Here is a 17,368-nt window from a genome sequence, read left to right as displayed (position 1 = left end):
AATTAAATAGAATTGTGTAGAACTGAAAATATCAGAGTGTATCATGTGTAATAAGGATTCAGACGAGGTTCATAAGACTTTTGTTTCACTTCTCTGTATCTTTGGCTAAGGTTTTGGTCCAAAGATTGAAAACTTCTGTTCCAGGGGGCACCTGGGTGGCTCAGTGGTTGAGTGTCTGCCTTTGGCTCAGGTGTGATCTCCGGGTCCTGGGATTGAATCCTGCATCAGGCTCCCAGCTCAGCAGGGAGTCCGCTTCTCCCTCTGCCCCTCACCCCACTCATGCTCTCTCTCTCCCTCAAATAAATAGATAAAACCTTAAAAGGAAAAGAAAAAAGAAAACCACTGTTCTGGAGCTGGCATGTACCCATTTCAACCAGCTTCCCTTTTGTAATTGGTCTGAATCAGAAGGTTTTAAAGAGCAGAGACCCCCACACTCCCCTCCCCACATGCCCTCAGGGACAGGGAAACAGATGAGAGGGGCTGCTTTGGGGCACACAGCCTCCTTACAACACTGGCCTAAAAGTTAAACTATGCATTTCCCCATGTTTATAAAACTTTCCGCCTCTCTACTGCCCCCTCTTCTATGTATACATGCCTGGAGAGGTATGTGCACCAAATAGCCAACTGGTTACATCTGGGTGGTGGGGCTGAGGGGGGAGCTGCAGCTTTCTTATCTGCATTTGTCCATTTTACTTGAATTTTGCACAGTAAGCATCTACCACTATTATAAAAACTATAAAGTCATCACTTAAAAAAATACAGCTGAAGGTTCATTTCTGGGTGGAAATAGGGAAAAGAAAGGCATTCCCATGCGAGGGCACGCACATTATCCCAGGGGCCAAGCTGCCTAAGAGGGCATCGTGCCTGGCCAAAGTCTACTCTAAGGCTGAGCCCCACATGTCCCCAGAGCGCTCCCTGACCCAGCCCCCTCAGCAATAATCAGTCCCCCAGAGGAACAGCACTGCCCCCACATACCCCCACACATCTGTCACCCTCTCTTTCCCAGGAAGCCCTTTTGCTACTACTGGTCCTCAGGCCAGCCCTGTGCACAGCCTGGATCCTTACTACCACCTTTGCCTTCATTATCCGGATGAGAGAGGAAGGCCAGCTACCTGGTCAAGGTCACCCAGCAGGAGATGCAAGGCCAAGATATGAAGGGCAGGGTCTGTGACATCAGATCTCCAGCACATTGCTCTCCTGGCACTATTTATTCCTCTGCTTGCTCCATTCTTATATATTAGAGCTAACATTTGCTATACAGCACCACATAAATATGTCAGGAAAGAAGGTGGGAAGAAGGGAAGGATGCAGAGAGGAGGGGATAGGGGAGGAGCAGGGAAGGCCAAGGTCACACTAGGTCACACCAGGAATGGCAATGGAGAAGGGTGGACCTGGCTGCATGAACCCCCACACCTAGGGGACCCTGAACATGCAGTCTGGCCAAGAGGCAGCAATCTGTCCCCACAGGCCCCAGCTGCAGGCCCCAGCCCAGCCAAACAAGAGAGGGAAGTGGAGGAGAGGCAGCTGGGAGCACAGGAGATTGCCACCCTTGGCAGCTAAAGGGCCAGGCTGGGGCTGTGGGGGCTGAGGGATGTGGGGGCCCTTGTGTCACCTGGGTGGAGTCCAAGCTGACTGCGAGGGGGGCTGCGAAGTGGCAGCCAGCACAGCCTTCGAGGGAGCACTCACTGGCTGAGCAATGACCCTGGGCAGGGGTCACACCAACTGTCCAGGGCAGCTACTCTCGAGCTTGAGCCTCAGTTTGGAAGAGATTTCACCATACAGCTGTTTGTACCTTTCCAATTGTGGACCATGGGCATATCTTACTTAGTTTATAAAATTTAATCAAACTAAAAAAAACAAAAAAAAATTTTAAAGCAGATCCCAGTTTCTCCTCATAGAAGTAGAGGCAAAGTTCTTTTGAGGTGGAGACTCCCATTTTAACATGCCTTTGAATTTAAGCAGCGGCAAAGCCAGCAAGGAAAATCCGGAAGCAACGAGAAACAAGATTGTCCCTCCCATCAAACTTAACAGTCTACTTTCCCTGCAAGAAAAGGGACAAGGGTCCAGAAGTTACTGCTCTGGCTGTTAGGGGGAGTAACTGGTTTGGGTCCCCTCCCTTCTGGGTGTGGGGGGGTGGCCACCCTTGAAACCTGAGGGGTCCTGGGGGCTAAGGCGGGGGCAGTGTCAGGAGGAGCCACCCTACAGACTGTGGAACCCTGGAGGATCCCCACATATCTGTGGAGGGGGCACTTGGAGTTGTGCTAACCTGGGACTTGGGCATGCAAAAGGCGATGAGGGACCCCTGAGAATCTGGCACCTGTCTGTTGAGTCACAGGCTGAGTGATCACCTCAGTCAGGTATCTGGTGGAGGCCCTTGGTTTCCAGGCCAGGACTCAAGCGGGCCGGCTCTTCTGGTGGAAGCCGGGGGCGGGCCCCATGGCTTCCAAAGTACTCTGGAAAAAGAGTAACTCACAGCCCAAGGGAAATCAGAGCTTTTCTCTCCCCCCAGGGGGTCATTCTCACTGCGACAAGGGGACCCAGTGACTGCACAGTGAATCTGAAATGCGAGCCTGAGAATAGAGCTGGCCTGTACCCTCGGTGTCAGAGGAGAGGCTAGCTCCTCCCTCCTCCCCGTCCTCCTCGCAGAAAGAAGACTTAGAGTCTCAGTTTCCTCCCTTTCCGGCCAAAGGAGTTCAGATGAGCCAGAAAACCCCCCTAAGCCTCAGTGTCCTCACCTGGAGGATGGGGCTAACCATGCCACCCTCGTGAGGCTGGGGGGGGTGAGGACACGGGGGAGCACAGGGCAGGCCCCGGCCCCTCCTCCCGCCTGGGGCAGCTGGGGCGGGAGGAGCTGGGAGTCGCAGCAGCAGCTGCAGCAGCCTGGCATCCTGTGCCCGCAGACTGCGCTGAGGAAGCTGGCACTCCGCCCCTCTCTTGACTCACACTCCTTTTCCAGGTCTGGCCCACCAAAACCAGAACGGGTGCCCCCGACCCCTGTGCTCCCTCCAGAGACGTGAATTTCACCCCAAAAGGCCACGTCAGCAGGGTTTGTTTGCATGGCCAAGAAGCTGGGTGCTCTCTGCTACCTCCCTGGAGATCCACAGTCTCCAAGAAACTCCGGGGAGTGATTCACATTGAAAGATGAAAACTCTCCTGGCACTTCCTGTCTGCACCCCATTTGGCAGGCATGGGTTCATACACCCTACCTCCTATGACTCTCCGGTGGCTTCATTTTGCAGCTGGATTGTGGAGTGGCTAGGAGCATAGGCACAGCTATAGTTGGGCAGTTGAGGGTTTGAATTCTGGCTGTGTGACCTTGGGCAAGTCACCTAACCTCTCTGGGCCTCAGCGCTGGCATCTGTAAAATGGGGCTACCTCGTGCAATCAGAGTGATGCGAATAAACCACTCAGCCTGAGGATGCTTAGTACATAAAGAGCTCTCAGATACTCAACTGTACCTAGCAGGAAGGCAGAGGCCTTTAGGATCTGACATAGTGCTGGGCACACAGCTCAACCAGGCTCTACTTTTTTTTTTTTTTTTAAGATTTTATTTATTTATTTCACAGAGAGATTGAGCAAGAGAGAGAGCGAGCACACAGCAGGCAGAGGGAGGAGAAGCAGGCTCCCAGCTGAGCAGGGAGCCCGATGTGGGGCTTGATCCCAGGACTCTGGGATCGTGACCTGAGCTGAAGGCAGATGCTAAACGATTGAGCCTCCCAGGCACCCCCCTCAGGCTTTACTTTTAAAAGTGATTCCAACACTGCAATTCCCAGGGTTCCAATCGGACACCTGGCAAGGATATACTTCTGGAAGTTCTTCATGCCCATCACCACTTCCAGAAGCTTCTGTCACAGCTGAGCTTATGAGCCAGGGGTGTGGTGCGGACCCCAGGCAGGGAAGGAAACATTGGGAAGGTAGGAAACAGCAGCTGGGGAGAAGCCAGGACCGGAAGCCGGAAAGCTGACCTGGCTCTGCTACCCAGGGTGTGAGGGTCCCTTACAGGACTTCAGGCATGAGGTCACCAGAGAACCACAGAGGGCAGACTGGCAGGTAGGCAGCAGACAGTGAGACTCAGTGATGTCATGCTTTCCCAGAATGACTCAGTGGTGCCCCTGGGCTGTGAATGGTGAGCTGTGTGCTGCAGCCTCAAGGCCTCCCTGTCTCCTTGCCCTCGGAGCACGGTTTCTCTCCTTCCCCCGTCTCCTCCTGCCCTCCCCGCCCCAGGGAGGGCCCATGACTACAGCATCCGTGCACCGCTCCTGGCTGTGCCCCTGGGGCTGCCTCTGTCACGTCTCTGCAACCTCCACATTGACAGACCTAACCGCCAGAGAGACTTGGATCTCATTCCTGCCCCCGACTCCTCCTCGCTGAGCCATCTGGGGTGGGTTAACCTGCCTCTCTGAGTCTCAGTCTCCTCATCTGCAAAACGGACACATTGCTAACAACCTTGCTGGGCTATATGGGGCTTAGAGAGCCGGTCTATGAAGTACTTGGCACACAGCAGGTGCTTAGCAAATGCAAAGTATGGCATTCAAGGGCCTCTACGATCTGACCCCCACTGACTTTTGAAGCTTTATTTATTTATTTATTTATTTATTTATTTATTTATTTATTTTAAATTTTTATTCATGAGGGACACAGAGAGAGAGGCAGAGACACAGGCAGAGGGAGAAGCAGGCTCCATGCAGGGAGCCTGACGTGGGACTTGATCCCATAACTCCGGCGTTATGCCCTGAGTCAAAGGTAGATACGTAACCGCTGAGCCACCCAGTCATCCCCAAGCTGCATTTATTTTAAAAATGCGAATAATAGCTCTTTCTTCTTGATGCTTCCCGTATGCGAGGCACTGCTCTAAACACTTGTATAGGGACACATTTTATTCTCATATCACCCCCACGTGTGTGTGTGTGTGGGGGGTATCGTTAGCATCTCCATTTTACAGATGACAAAACTGAGGCACAGAGAGGTGAAGCAACTCGGCCGTGGTCACACAGCAGGTGAGGAGCAGGCTCCCTTCCCTTGCAAGCAGCCCGGCTCTCCAGCCTGCACCTGCAGCTACAGCTCCATCCTGCCTCATCTCTCATCTTCACACATCCTGCAAATTACAGTTCAGTCCAACTGGACTCCTCACCATACTCTTCATTCTATCTGAACCTTCCCACCCTGTGCCTTGGCGCAGGCTCCCTCCCTGCGCACAAATGCCCACCTCGTCCATGAAGCCCTCTCCAAGTCCTCCCTCATGGCCACCTGTGTTGGACTTGAGGGTGGCTATCTGTGCCCAAGTCTCCTCTCCCCTTCTAGACTGGAGGTACCTTCTGCTACCCCCAGGCCACCCTGTGCAGTGTCAGGCATGAGCGGGCATGCAGTACCTGGACAGGCAGGCCATGCCCGGGCTGAAGCACCTAATGTGTGCACCCTGGGTGGTGTGGAGGAGAACCTGGCACTCGGGGCCCCCACTACTTCTGCAAGAACAGCCCGAGGCCTGCAGCTAGAACCAGCCCCAGGAGGCAGCCTGCCAGCTGGGCCTCCTTCTCTCTGCTCAGGGGAACAGACTCAGCCACAGGAGGCCTGCATTGCCTTGGGGGGTTGAACCCCGGAGGGACTGGAGGGGCTGGAGGGGCTGGAGGGGCATCTTCCACAAGGGCACAGGACTGAGAACCATTGCTGATGGGGGGGCCCAGAGTACAACCTCCCACCAGCCCACCTAATGCAAAGGGGCCTCTCAGAGGGCCTCAGGCCCATTGTCAGGATCTCGGCCCTGCCCAGTCCATAGGGTAACAACTGTGGCAGCACACGAGCCCACGGTCCCAGTCTCCTGCTTCCACCTGGTCCCACACAAGGCTCTGGTCCGCAACGACTCCCACCACCTCTGCCCAGACTCAGACCACTCCCCAGCAGGAGCATCCCATCACACCCGCCGCTGACCTAGGCTTCCGGGGTGACCCCCACGCTGAGGCCGAAAGGCAGCTGGCCACAAGAACAGCAGGAAGGAGAGGCCGCAGAGGCCGCAGAGAGCAGGATGCGTGCGTCTGGGGGAATGGGGACAGTCTGGGCCAGGGGACAGCGAGGACAGGGGGCGCTGGGGAGGGCAGGCTGGGGAAGAATGACCATCTAGGAGAAGCCACTGGCACCCTGAGCACCTCGACACCTACCCCGGGGGGGGGCTTCTGTCTTGCTGGAGCACCCCGATCGGCCAGTTCCTCTTCGCTGGCTCAAATCCCTTCTCCAGCCATCGATGCCGCTTCCTGAGGCCCGGCCATTGCCAAGTGGAAGCAGCAACCGGCAGACGGCCGGCCTTGCCAAAGGAGCTCTGGGGCCACGGCAAGGGCCCCGTCCAGGTCAGCCCGGGCAGCTGGGGACCCTCGGGGGCCGCGCCGAGCCCCGGGGCGGCGGGCTGGGAAGCCACTGCTCCTCTGGCCGCGGCCACGCAGGGGCACGCCTCGCTTGCACCTGGCAGCGGCCTGGGCGGCGGGCAAGGCCTGGGCCTGCGGGGTCTGGAACAGGGCGGCAGCGAGGCGCCTCCGGCCGAGCCTCGGGGAGCAGCGGGCTGGGCCGGGGCCGGGCACCTGCACCCCGACACGCGGAAGAGGAACCTTGCGAGTGAGAAAACAGCTCCTCTCCGGAGAAAAACAAGAGAGGGGGCCTGATCTTCATGGTCACGGGTGTTTCGGTTCTTCGCCCCCCACCCAGGCTGACTTCCCCTTCCTCGCAGGTGCTAGGCTTCCGCCCGGCCCGGGCTGCGGTCACAGCCGAGCCGGGCCGTGCCCTAGGCGGGACTCCAGTTGTGAAATTTCTTGCTGAATATTGGTGCCGTCTCGGCTGGCGGGGGGGGGGGGGTTTCAAATTATTTCTTCTGATAGCACTGCTTTGGCTCGGGCCCCTTAGCTCTCTGCGGAATCCTGCAGATGGGGAGGCAGCTGGAGGGAAAGGGAGGAGAGGGAGGTGGGGAGGAGAGTGGGGGAGGCCGGGCCACCCCTCAGGTGGCTGCGTGGGCTCGGGCGCGCGTGAACGGGCATGCACACGCACGGGGACGGAAGCACGTCCGCCTGCAGAGAGGGGCTGTCAAGCCGTGGAGCCTTCTTCTGAACCAGAACCTCCCTCAGAAGCTCCATGTGTGGGGCACCTGGGTGGCTCAGTGCTTGAGCATCTGCCTTTGGCTCAGGTCATGATTCCTGGGTCCTGGGATCGAGTCCCACATCAGGGAGCCTGCTTCTCCCTCTGCCTGTGTCTCCTTCTCTCTCTGTGTGTCTCTTATGAATAAATAAGATTTAAAAAAGAAGAAGAAGAAGAAGCCCAATGTGAACAACAGACAAGGTGGGGAGAGTTCTGGAACCCCACCCTCAGCAGGCCTCTGAGGGATCCCCACTGACCTCTGGGGCTCCAGGGGATCTAGTCTGAAAACCCCTGCTGCTAAAGGAATTCCTGCCCTTCCTTGGGGAGAGTTAGTACCAACATTGTCTTAAAATAAGGAGCTTTCTGAGGGAAGATGAAATTATTTTCCTAATAAATTATCTTTTGAGTCTAGTCCTACAAATGCCACACATTCTGAGAATCAGGGCCCAGAAAGTACAAGGTGTTTGATTCCCCTCACTGACAAGTTTGTGGGTACCTCTCTGAGAAGTCTTGTGAACTCGGGTCTGAATAACTGGGGCAGAGGGCATGTGGTGAATAATACTTGTAAACACATGCCTAGTTCTATGTACAGGCATATTTCTAAACTCCCCACAGACACTATTTCACTGACAACCCTATTACCTATGACCTATTATATCATCCCCTCTTACCTAAGGCCCAGAGAGGTTAAGTAACTTGCCCAAGGTCACATTGCTACTAAGCAGTACCACGAGCACTCTAGCTTCAGGACATGGGCTCTTAACCATTACATAATTTGCCTTCTGGAATGAGTGTGTGCACGCATGCACTTGTGCCTACAAATGTTTTGGTATACGGTATGTCCAGCTGTTTACTGAAATATTTGTGTGTGGGGGACATATGTGTGTGTGTGTATTTTAGGCCATGATGATGTGATGGTAAGTATGTAGGGATGCAGTCTCTCACCCACCAAGGCTGCAAATTAGGGGGCTCACCCCAAGTTTTCTTTCACCAGCCTGGCCGCAGCATGACAAAAGAACTCCTTGGCCAGAGGCAGGACCCAGAGCCTCCCAGCAGTGCCTGGTCTCCATATCCCAGAGGTTTCGGTTTGCTGATCCAGCTCGGTGCAGTCACATACAATGGAACGGCCCTAGCCACTCCCTGGGTCCCAGCCAGGAAGTGCCCCCATCCAGAGCCTTCCATCTCCCTTCTCACTAGGCGCTGGGTTTTAGAGTTCTTCAACTAAAAGCACAAAGTCCCTAAGCTATCAGGAATTTGCTTCCTCCCCCCGTAGACCCAGTAACTCGCGACAGCACAAGAGCTCCTTGAAACCTCTGGCATGAACTCACACCACCAGCGCCTTGCACTGATATGACCTAATCTGATACGACTCTGGCCAAACGCAAAGAACCCTGACATTCTGGTTAGTCCTGAAAGCCCTTCAAGGTAAATGCACAGGCCTTGAGGGTTTCTTCACATGTGAGCCCCATCTTGGGCCAGGGGTCGGGGCACGAGAGGCGAAATTTAGCTTTGGTCCATCCACTCTCAACTGATGTTTAAGACGCAAAACTTCATCAGGTGCCATGAGCCTGGACAACCTCCCTCACCCCCCCATTCTCCATCACCAAAGTTGAACTCACCAACCGGGAGACCACCCTCTGCCTCGCTGAGTGGGGCCAAGGCCGAGAGACTTGCTCAGATGGAGCAGGGCTGAGCTGGCCCCCACATGTTCCTTCTGGTCCCAGCAGCCAGGATGCCAACCTCCCGCAGCACAAGGACAGGCCAGCAGTCTGGTCCCCTGTGTTCCCAGACTTTTGAGGCTCCCAAAGCCAAGGAGGGGGGGCTGGACAGGGAGAGGGGAGGGAGTGGGGAGCTGGTGAAAGCAGCCAGTGAGCCAGGTATAACCAAGGGAGGCCAGCACAGACCTTCCCAGGCTGGCCTCCCGGATGGCTGTTTACTTGTGGTATTTAGGAGACGCTCAACTGGGAACTGGCTTATTTATTTTCCACACTTTCCTCCAAATCCTTTTCAGAGAGTCCTCTAGAACCCCAGCGATAAATTTCTCAGGGCCCAGAGAAACCCACAGTCCTTCAGCACACAGCCATCTTTGTGGAGCAGGGAGAGAGGGGGTGGGGGACATGCGGAGGGGAGAGGCAAGAGGGGGAGGAATCGGGGGGTGGAGTTACTGGTGGCTGGGGGCTCCCATGGCCTGCCTGTCCCCTCTCTCCACGGTGGTGGATAAGGGTGGGGGGAGCAACCAGCCAGATTTGGGGCAATGGAGCCAAAGACGGAGCCTGTCTACCTCCAAGCACAGAACGAACCGTCCAGCTGGCCAGGGACCACCCCACACCCAGCCGTGGAAGCCACATGCTCAGGGCAGGACAAGCAGCATTCTATCATCTATTTAGTCATCAGAGAAGAAGAGATGACACTTATGTCTTATTTCTGTTTAAGGAATGAAATGGAGAGCTGTTTTCCTCCTGCATGACTTCATGACAGGCAGAGACCTCTGTGAGTGTTTCCTCATGGCTAAGACTCCCTTGGCTGCCCCGCAGTAGGACTTCCCAGCAGAGCCGCTGGCTCGCAGCCCCTCCCTAGGCTTCACCCATCACCTGACAACGTTCCCAAGTACTTCCATGTCTCAGACAGTGGGATGGAGCCCGGATACAAAGATGAATGTCTAGACCCTGTCCCTCGGGTGGGCAGCTTCTCCCCACACCATCTCCCAACTTCCATCCTGGACAGCATGTCCACTCCACAAGGGAGGCGGAAGAGGCTTCCAACACCTTGGCCCAGCTCACATGGAGCTCACCCATGTGGACTTCCTGGGGAAGGTGGGCAGGGGCCAGCTGGGTAGCGCTCACCCTCCATTGCTTGCAGCATAGCCTGCTGTGCCCTAGCTTCGTGACCTTGGGCATCCACAGCACCTCTCTGAGCCTCATGTCTTCATCTGTAAAGTGGGGACAATAACCACTGTCCCTCTGTGGGGCATGTGTGGGAAAGCTCAGGCTCGGGACCAGCTGAGCCATACATTATCATGCCTCACCCATCTCTCCTGGGGACCAGAAGCCACCCCAGAGCACATGGCAGGTGTGGGAAGGGCAGCCACAACATGTTCCTTTACATTCACCAGGAAGGAGGCGGCAGGTGAGGGTTGATTTCCATGTATAACAGATTGCCACTCTGATGACAGCCGAGAAAAGAAAGGAATATAGTAATCCACTTGAGGATGTTTACCTGGCAATTTCTCCCAAACCCAAACTTATAACTTGTATGGTCTAAAGTAGCAGCTTTCTCCCCACTTCTGGGGTAAGCAGCCAATCATCTCTCAATAGAATTACTGCAAAATCTCTCTCAATCACTTCCAAATCTCTATAATTTCCTGACTCCCGTTCTACATGGAAGGTTCTAGCAGCTTGGAGCCACCCAGATTTTGATTTCCCATGGCCAGTGGTGTAACCCAATCTGGGCAGAGTGTGTGGGAAAAGGACTGCAGTCAGAGGCCCCAGGACCATGTTCACAAGTGTTAGTAAGAAGCCAGTGTTGCTTCCTTGTTGCCATGGAGAACCCGTAGGGACCTTAGAGATAGCCTGGCATGGTGGAGACAGCATGCTTCCAGAGTTAGACTGTCCAGGTTCAAATCCCAGCTTTGTTCCTTATCAGCCGTGTGGCTTTGAAAAGTTACTTACCTATTTTTCCTAATCTGCAGAACAGCGATAAAATGCTAACTTCATAGGGATGTAGGGCTTAATGAGATAAAAGAAGATGCACAGAAGACACAAGGTGGGAAGGTGATATGGGGAAGGGACTGGCTGCGGCATTCCACCTGAAATTGGAGGTGGCCAAGTCCTGGTCACTCCCTCCCTCTCTCACCTGGGGCCACAGTTCTGGTGCCTCCCACATACTTCGGTGATTTCAGCACTGAGACCATTTAGAAGCTTGAAATTCAGACTCTACCAAGTCACAAAGGGGCAGGGGAATGACACATACCCTTGTGATTCCATGGCCAGGTTGTCTCCTATCCTTGCACGCTCTCAATCCCATGCCGACAGGGAATCACTCCCAAGACTGTTTGTAATCCCAGTTCCAGGAACATGAGATGTTTCAGCTTCTCTGGGAAACTCTTGCCATCTGGCACAGAGGAAACTGCCCGCTGCTCAGTACAGGGACTCTGACTACCCTTCCACCTGCTGCCTCTACAGGGTCAAGCCCTTGCTGGACGACACAGCCCCTAGGCCCTTCATGAGACCCATTTCCAGCCAGGCCCGCAAGAGCCGGGAAGAAACACCCAACACCATCCCCTGCTTAGCCAGATGTAGAAATGGAAACTTCCCCGCTGCCCCTCTTAGGGGAACACAGGTCAATGATGAGATCCAAGTGTCCAGTGCCAGCCCACATGGCACAGTGGGACATGCTGCTTGGGCCACTTCTCCGGACAAATCAGGCCGGGCTCCCCGGAACCACTCAGGGCTCCCTCCTCTGCAGAAAGACCAATTCCAACCCAGCCGAGGCCACCAGGGTCGGCTCATAGTGAGTCCTTAGCAAATACTAATTATTGGCGTCATTCATCATCCAACAACTACTGAGAGTACCCACTATGTGCCGAGCACTGGGCTCGGAGCAGGACAATCCTTGAGACATCCTGGGGCCCCAGCACACCAGGGCATCTGAAAACAAACACAGCTTCAGGTGCAGTGAAAATAAATAGGGCTCTGCCACCGCCCTGGTTTCTTCGGGACCTTGGGAGTCTTAAACATCCTCCACCCGGGGTTTACACACACACACATCCAGGGCTGGAACCTCCTCCGCTGGTCCTCCTGGAAGTCCCTCTGAGGAAGCACATCCGCTGTGTGTGTGTGTGTGTGTGTGTGTGTAAATCTGTGTGCTTTCCTCGCAGGCCCTGTCACTGTCAGCACCCGGCAGAGCCCGGCACACCAGTCCGAGTTTATGAATCACCCCCTCCCACCTCCTCCCTCCCCCCTCCCCGCCCGCCTCGCCTCGCCTCGCCTCCGGAAGGGCCGCGCACACCCAGACACATCACCAACACACCGAGTGTCCACACCAGACCCGCTCCTGATGACCCCCGAGTCCGCGGCACATCCGCTTCCCCCTCCCCTACTTCGAGCCTCGAGGTGCCGGCCCCGACTTTCAAAGACAAGACGGCCCTTCCCGGGCCCGTCGCTCTGGGGGCTCCTCGCCGGAGGGCTGCGGGGGCAGCAGACAAAGACCGCGGGTGTCCCCGAGCGCGGCGGGGCGAGCTCGGTCTAAAGGTCCCGGCCCCGGCCCCGGGGCGCCCGGCTGGCGTGGCGTGTGCCGCGGGCGACCACGGGCTGCGAGGACCCGGCAGCCGCGCGGCGGGGCGGGCGCGGCGGCGGGGCGGGCGGGCGGCGCCGGGGGTCGCGGGTGCCCGCGCCGAGAGGTCCCGGGCCGGGAGCGCCCCTGCTGCTCCGGAGTGCGGCGGCCGCCGGGCCGCGGAGGGTGGGGGCGCGCGGCCTCGGCCGGGCGGGGAGGCGGCTCCGGGACGCGGGCGCCCTACTTACCGCGGCCGCCGAGCCTCCTCCGGGGGGCGGATCCGCCTGTGCGCTGGGCTCCGGCGCCGCAGCATCCGCTCGCGACTTTGCCCCCTCGGCGCAGACCGCGCGGAGCGGCTCGGCGGCTCCGGGGCCCGCGGCCCGCGTCTGCGCCCCCCGGGAGGCGGCGGGGGGAGGAGGGAGGGAGGGAGGGAGGGAGGGGAGGGGAGGCGCGGCCGGGGCGCACGCCGAGCGGGAAGCGGCGCCAGGCGGGCGCCGTCCTGCGCAGCGAGCCGCGAGCGGTGCTGCCCGGCGCCCTCCTCGCTCGGGCCCGAGCCGGCGGACGGCCCGCGGCTTCCTGCACCGCGTCCAAGGAGCCCGGGGTCCTCCGCCCTCCTCCCCCCTCCTCCCCCCCCCCTCCTCCTCCTCTCCGTCCTCACCCCACCCAGCTGCCAGCCCAGCGCGCCCGGCAACTTGGGAGCCGTTGGCGAAGTTGGCGCAGCTCGGACTGCGCGCCGGCCGGGCCTCCGGGTGGAAGGAGGGGAGGGGAGGGGAGGGGAGGGAGGAGCCGAGCGGGGCGGGAGGGGGCGGGAGGGGGCCACCCCGCCCCGGGGAGCCGCGCGCTCCGGGACCCCCTCCGTGGGCCTTTGTTCCGGGCGCTGCTCGGCGGCCCGCCCTCCCCGGGGCTCGCCGGGGGGCCGCTCGCATCCCCGCACCCCTCCTGGGGAGGCGGGGAGGAGCTCCCGGCCCGGGGTGGGTTTAGGTGAGCGGAGAGGCGGCTCCTCGCCGCCGGAGCCTCCCTCTGCCCGGAGAGCTCTCGGCTGCGCTGTCCCTCTGCCCGCGGCCGGACGGGGGGGGGGGGGGGGTTGGGGGGCGGGGGGGGCAGGGGGTCCCAGGGACCGTCCCTCGCGCCTTCAAAGACCACAGCGCACCCTCTCTGGGCGGCCTCGGGCCACCCAGCCGCCGTCCCGCCGTCTCGCGCCTCCACGCAGGAGTTCCTGTAGCGCGACCCCCCCAGCCGACCCCGGGGAGCGAGGAGGGAGCGGGGTCCACGGGCTCCACCCGAGCTCGGGACCGCTTGGCTCCCACGCGTGGGGCAGTGCCCGGTTAGGCAGCGCCGGCCCCTGGGTTCGAGGCCAACCCCGCCAGGAGCCTGGGGAAGCGCTGGGAACGGGAGGACATAGTGCGACTCCCCGACAGCTGCCCGCATCCTGGCCTGTGCCCTGGCCTCCGCGGGCTTTGATTGGGGCTGGCCAGGCTTTTCTTCTGAGTCTTCTCAGCGCTCAGCGTCGGGAGCTAATCCAGGCCTCTTTGGGACAGTGGTCCTGGCATTTTAGGGAATGATAGAGGGTTTAGAACAAGAAGTCCTTTCCTGTTCAGGAGAAATAGGAAAATCCAAAAAGGTAAAAAAAAACCTCAACATCTGCACTTTGCCACCCTTGTCATTTTTCAACATTAGTAGAAAAGAAACCCAAAGGGAACAGAACAGGGCCCAGGCGTTGGGGGTGGAGGGTGGGGGCATCGGTAGGTGGGAGTCCTCACAGGTGGGGGAAGTCGGAGGTCCCTGTTCATTACCTGGGTCAGGACCAGCCCAAGCTGCCACCTGGACTGTGGGCTGGAGGGGACCCAAGCAAAGTGCTCCAGACTGTGAAGCAAGGCCTTGGTGGGAGGCTTTGATGTTTCTTTTGGCAGAAAACCCCAACTGGGTGCCTCAGTTCTATTATTAACAGTTCTGTAACCTGCTCTAGGGGACTAGAAATCTGGTGAGAACTGACACCGTAAGTCACCTCCTAGGTAAGCATTCCGAGGCCCTCTGCACGTCTCCTGCAGCCCTGGCTGCCCTGGCTGTGTCCACAGGGCACGGGCCTCTGCTCTAGAATCGGTCTGCATGCTCGCCAACCAGTTCCCGGAGCAAGTGGGTCTCTCCAGACTCCATCATCTCTCCTCTAAAGGGGTGGCCTCATTGGAGCCCCACAGAACTGTCCACAAGTTACATTTAGCCGCACCTGCTGGCCTTATAAGGGAGATCTTCCGATCAGACGCATGGAGTCTGGGATTTTATTGCCAGAATTTTGTAAGCATCTCAGGGACACAAAGACTAAAACCTAGGACTGTGTCACCACCAGATTATAGAGCAGGGGCGGTGCTACTGAGGTAGGGGTGGGGAGGAGGAGCATAAGCAGCCACCGTGAAATTCCTGTGTTCCCCCAATACTTAGTCAAGCACCTATTGGGTAGTGAGGCCCACAGAGGTAGACAAGCCTTAGTCCCCCCTTCTGTCCAGAGAAGCCAGATCTATGTCTCAGTAAATACTAGTGATAACGATGTGCTATGTGAGGGGAGGCTGGGGCTGGGGGCAAGGGAGTGGGTGTCTCCAGAACAAGATCACAGGCTTGCCCAGCTCCAGGGGCCCCAGGCAGATGGAATGTGATGTGCCTGTTGGCCCCCTGGAGTCGTTCAGTGCTGCAGCCTTATTCTTGGAGCTGAAGACCCCAGGCCTGGGCTTCGGAGAGGAGCTGGAGTTTTGCGGGCAGAAGAGAAGGCAGAGGTGGGGCAAGGCTTTCTAGGTGAAGTGACCAACAATCGAAAGAAACGGGTTCCTTTGGGCTGACATGGTGGCCAATACATGGGCCTTCAGTTGAGGGTATCGTGGCTGCAAAGGAGAGGGAGAGGGTAAAGTTTTGACAGGACATTGGAGATTTTCATCCTAAAATAGTTTCCAGGCTCCACTTCTTCCCACAGTTGGTCTGCCAAGAGATTTGGTCTCGGTTTTTTTGTCTTCTTTTGTATTGTTTTGTTTACCCTGTTTGAAAAATAATTGAAAAATGTTGCCCTGTTCAAAAAAAAAAAAAAAGAACTTTCCAGGCCAGGGGCAAAATGGCAGAACAAGGAAGAAGGGGGGGGGGGGGGGGCTGAGTACCATTTTAAATCCTCCAAGTTAAGATCACTAATAAAGGGGCATGCCAGCACCACGTCCCTCCTGATGTGATACACTGGAAAGGTTACAATGTTGAGTATGAAGCATTCCTGCCAAAAACAATGCACCACCTGAATCTAATCATGAGGAAACACTGAACAAACCCAAACTGAGGGACATTCACAAAACAGCTGGCCTGTAATATTTTAAAATGTCAAGACACAAAAGACAAAGGAAATGACTAAGAAACCACTGCAGATTAGAAGAGACGAGAAGGCTGTGAGCACTGTGGTAGGCAGGCGTTTCAGATGGTCCCCGATGACCCCAAATCCTGGAGTTCACTCCCTCTGCAGTCCCCCCTCCTTGAGTGCGCCTGAACCTGGCGACTTGCTTCTCACAAATGCAACATGGCAAAGGTGAGGGAATGTCATTTCTGGATTACAAAAGACCATGATTTAAGTTACAAGAGACGGTGTCTTCTGTCTTGCTGCATTCTCTCTGGGTCTTACCAGCCTGCTGGAATTGAGAGCTGCCCTATGGAGAGCCCCATGTGGCAAGGCACTGATGCCTCAGGCCAACAGTGCTATGAGCTGAATCCTGCCAACACCTGCTGAATGAGCCCAGGAGTGGATCCTGTCCCTGTGGAACCCTGAGATCACAGTAACCCTGGCCAACAGACACCTTGACTGAAGGACCCTGAGCTAAGCCACATCCAGATTCTTGACCCACAGAAACTGTGGGATAATAAAAGTGGCTGTTTTAAGCTGCCACACTTTGGAGTGAAAAAAAAAAATGCTATAAAAGACATTATTTAGATAATCGAGAAAATATGAGTAGGGGCCAAATGATTGCTAATATCGTGTCAGTGTTCTATTTCCTGTGTTTGATAACTGCACCGTTCTGTAAGATGATGTTTGGTTCATTACAGTTACACACTGAAGTCTTTAGGGTCATAATTTTTGCCACTTCCTCTTAAATGGCTCAGAAATACTAATAAAAGTAAACATTAGGGATCCCTGGGTGGCGCAGCGGTTTAGCGCCTGCCTTTGGCCCAGGGCGCGATCCTGGAGACCCGGGATCGAATCCCACGTCGGGCTCCCGGTGCATGGAGCCTACTTCTCCCTCTGCCTCTGTCTCTGCCTCTCTCTCTCTCTGTATGACTATCATAAATAAATAAAAGTTAAAAAAAAAAAAAAACATTAGGGCGGCACCTGGGTGCCTTAGTCTGTTGAGCATCTGACTCTTGATTTTGGCTCAGGTTGTGGTCTCAGGATCGTGAGATCAAACCCTGCAGCAGGCTCCATGCTCAGCAGAGTCTGCTTGTCCCTCGTCCTCTCCCTCTGCTCTTTCCTCTGCTCACCATCTCTCTCTCTCTCTCTGTCTCGAATAAAGAAATAAAATCTTAAACATAAATAAATAAATAGGTAAATAAATAAATAAATAAATACATAAATAAATAGATAAATAAATAACATTAGAGGTGTCTGGCTGGCTCAGTTGGTGGGGCATGTGACCCTCGATGTCAGAGTTACAAGTTCAAGTCCCACGTTGGGTGTAGAGATTACTCAAACATAAAATCTTTTTTAAACAAGTAAACCTTATATGCATTATGCATAGAATACATATTACAGTGAAAGAATTTCATTTATCTATTAATTTATCTGTTGTAAACAAACCATCTCTAAACGTAATGACTTAAAACAACAGAAATGTATGATCTCTCACAAACTTGTGGATTGACTGGGTACTTCTGGAAGGCTCCCTCTGCTCCTTATGGCATCAACCGAGGAGGGTACTCGCTCTGCTGCCTTCAGCCGGCAGGTGGGCTGGGCTGGAAAATCAGAGAAGGC

General features: G+C 56.0%; 1 protein-coding gene across 5 annotated transcripts in view; it reads right to left on the bottom strand.

The window, feature by feature from the left end:
• The window catches only part of CHST3 (carbohydrate sulfotransferase 3), a 34,447-nt gene extending 21,277 nt beyond the window's left edge, over positions 1-13,170 (bottom strand). Inside the window, exon 1 of one of the 5 annotated variants that reach the window (XM_077894895.1) lies at positions 13,043-13,170. The gene's annotated coding sequence lies outside the window, so the exon portion shown is untranslated. Of the gene's footprint in view, positions 1-6,152; positions 6,747-8,732; positions 9,129-12,632; positions 12,779-13,042 lie in introns of those variants that run through there. The other 4 variants (XM_077894894.1, XM_077894899.1, XM_077894897.1 and 1 more) reach the window with 4 other exon arrangements.
• Positions 13,171-17,368: the final 4,198 nt, after the last annotated feature.

This window comes from Canis aureus, chromosome 4, assembly GCF_053574225.1.
Source record: "Canis aureus isolate CA01 chromosome 4, VMU_Caureus_v.1.0, whole genome shotgun sequence".
Taxonomy (NCBI): Eukaryota; Metazoa; Chordata; class Mammalia; order Carnivora; family Canidae; genus Canis; species Canis aureus.
Note: the sequence above shows the minus strand (reverse complement) of the source record. Positions and strands in the feature narration are given on the sequence as shown.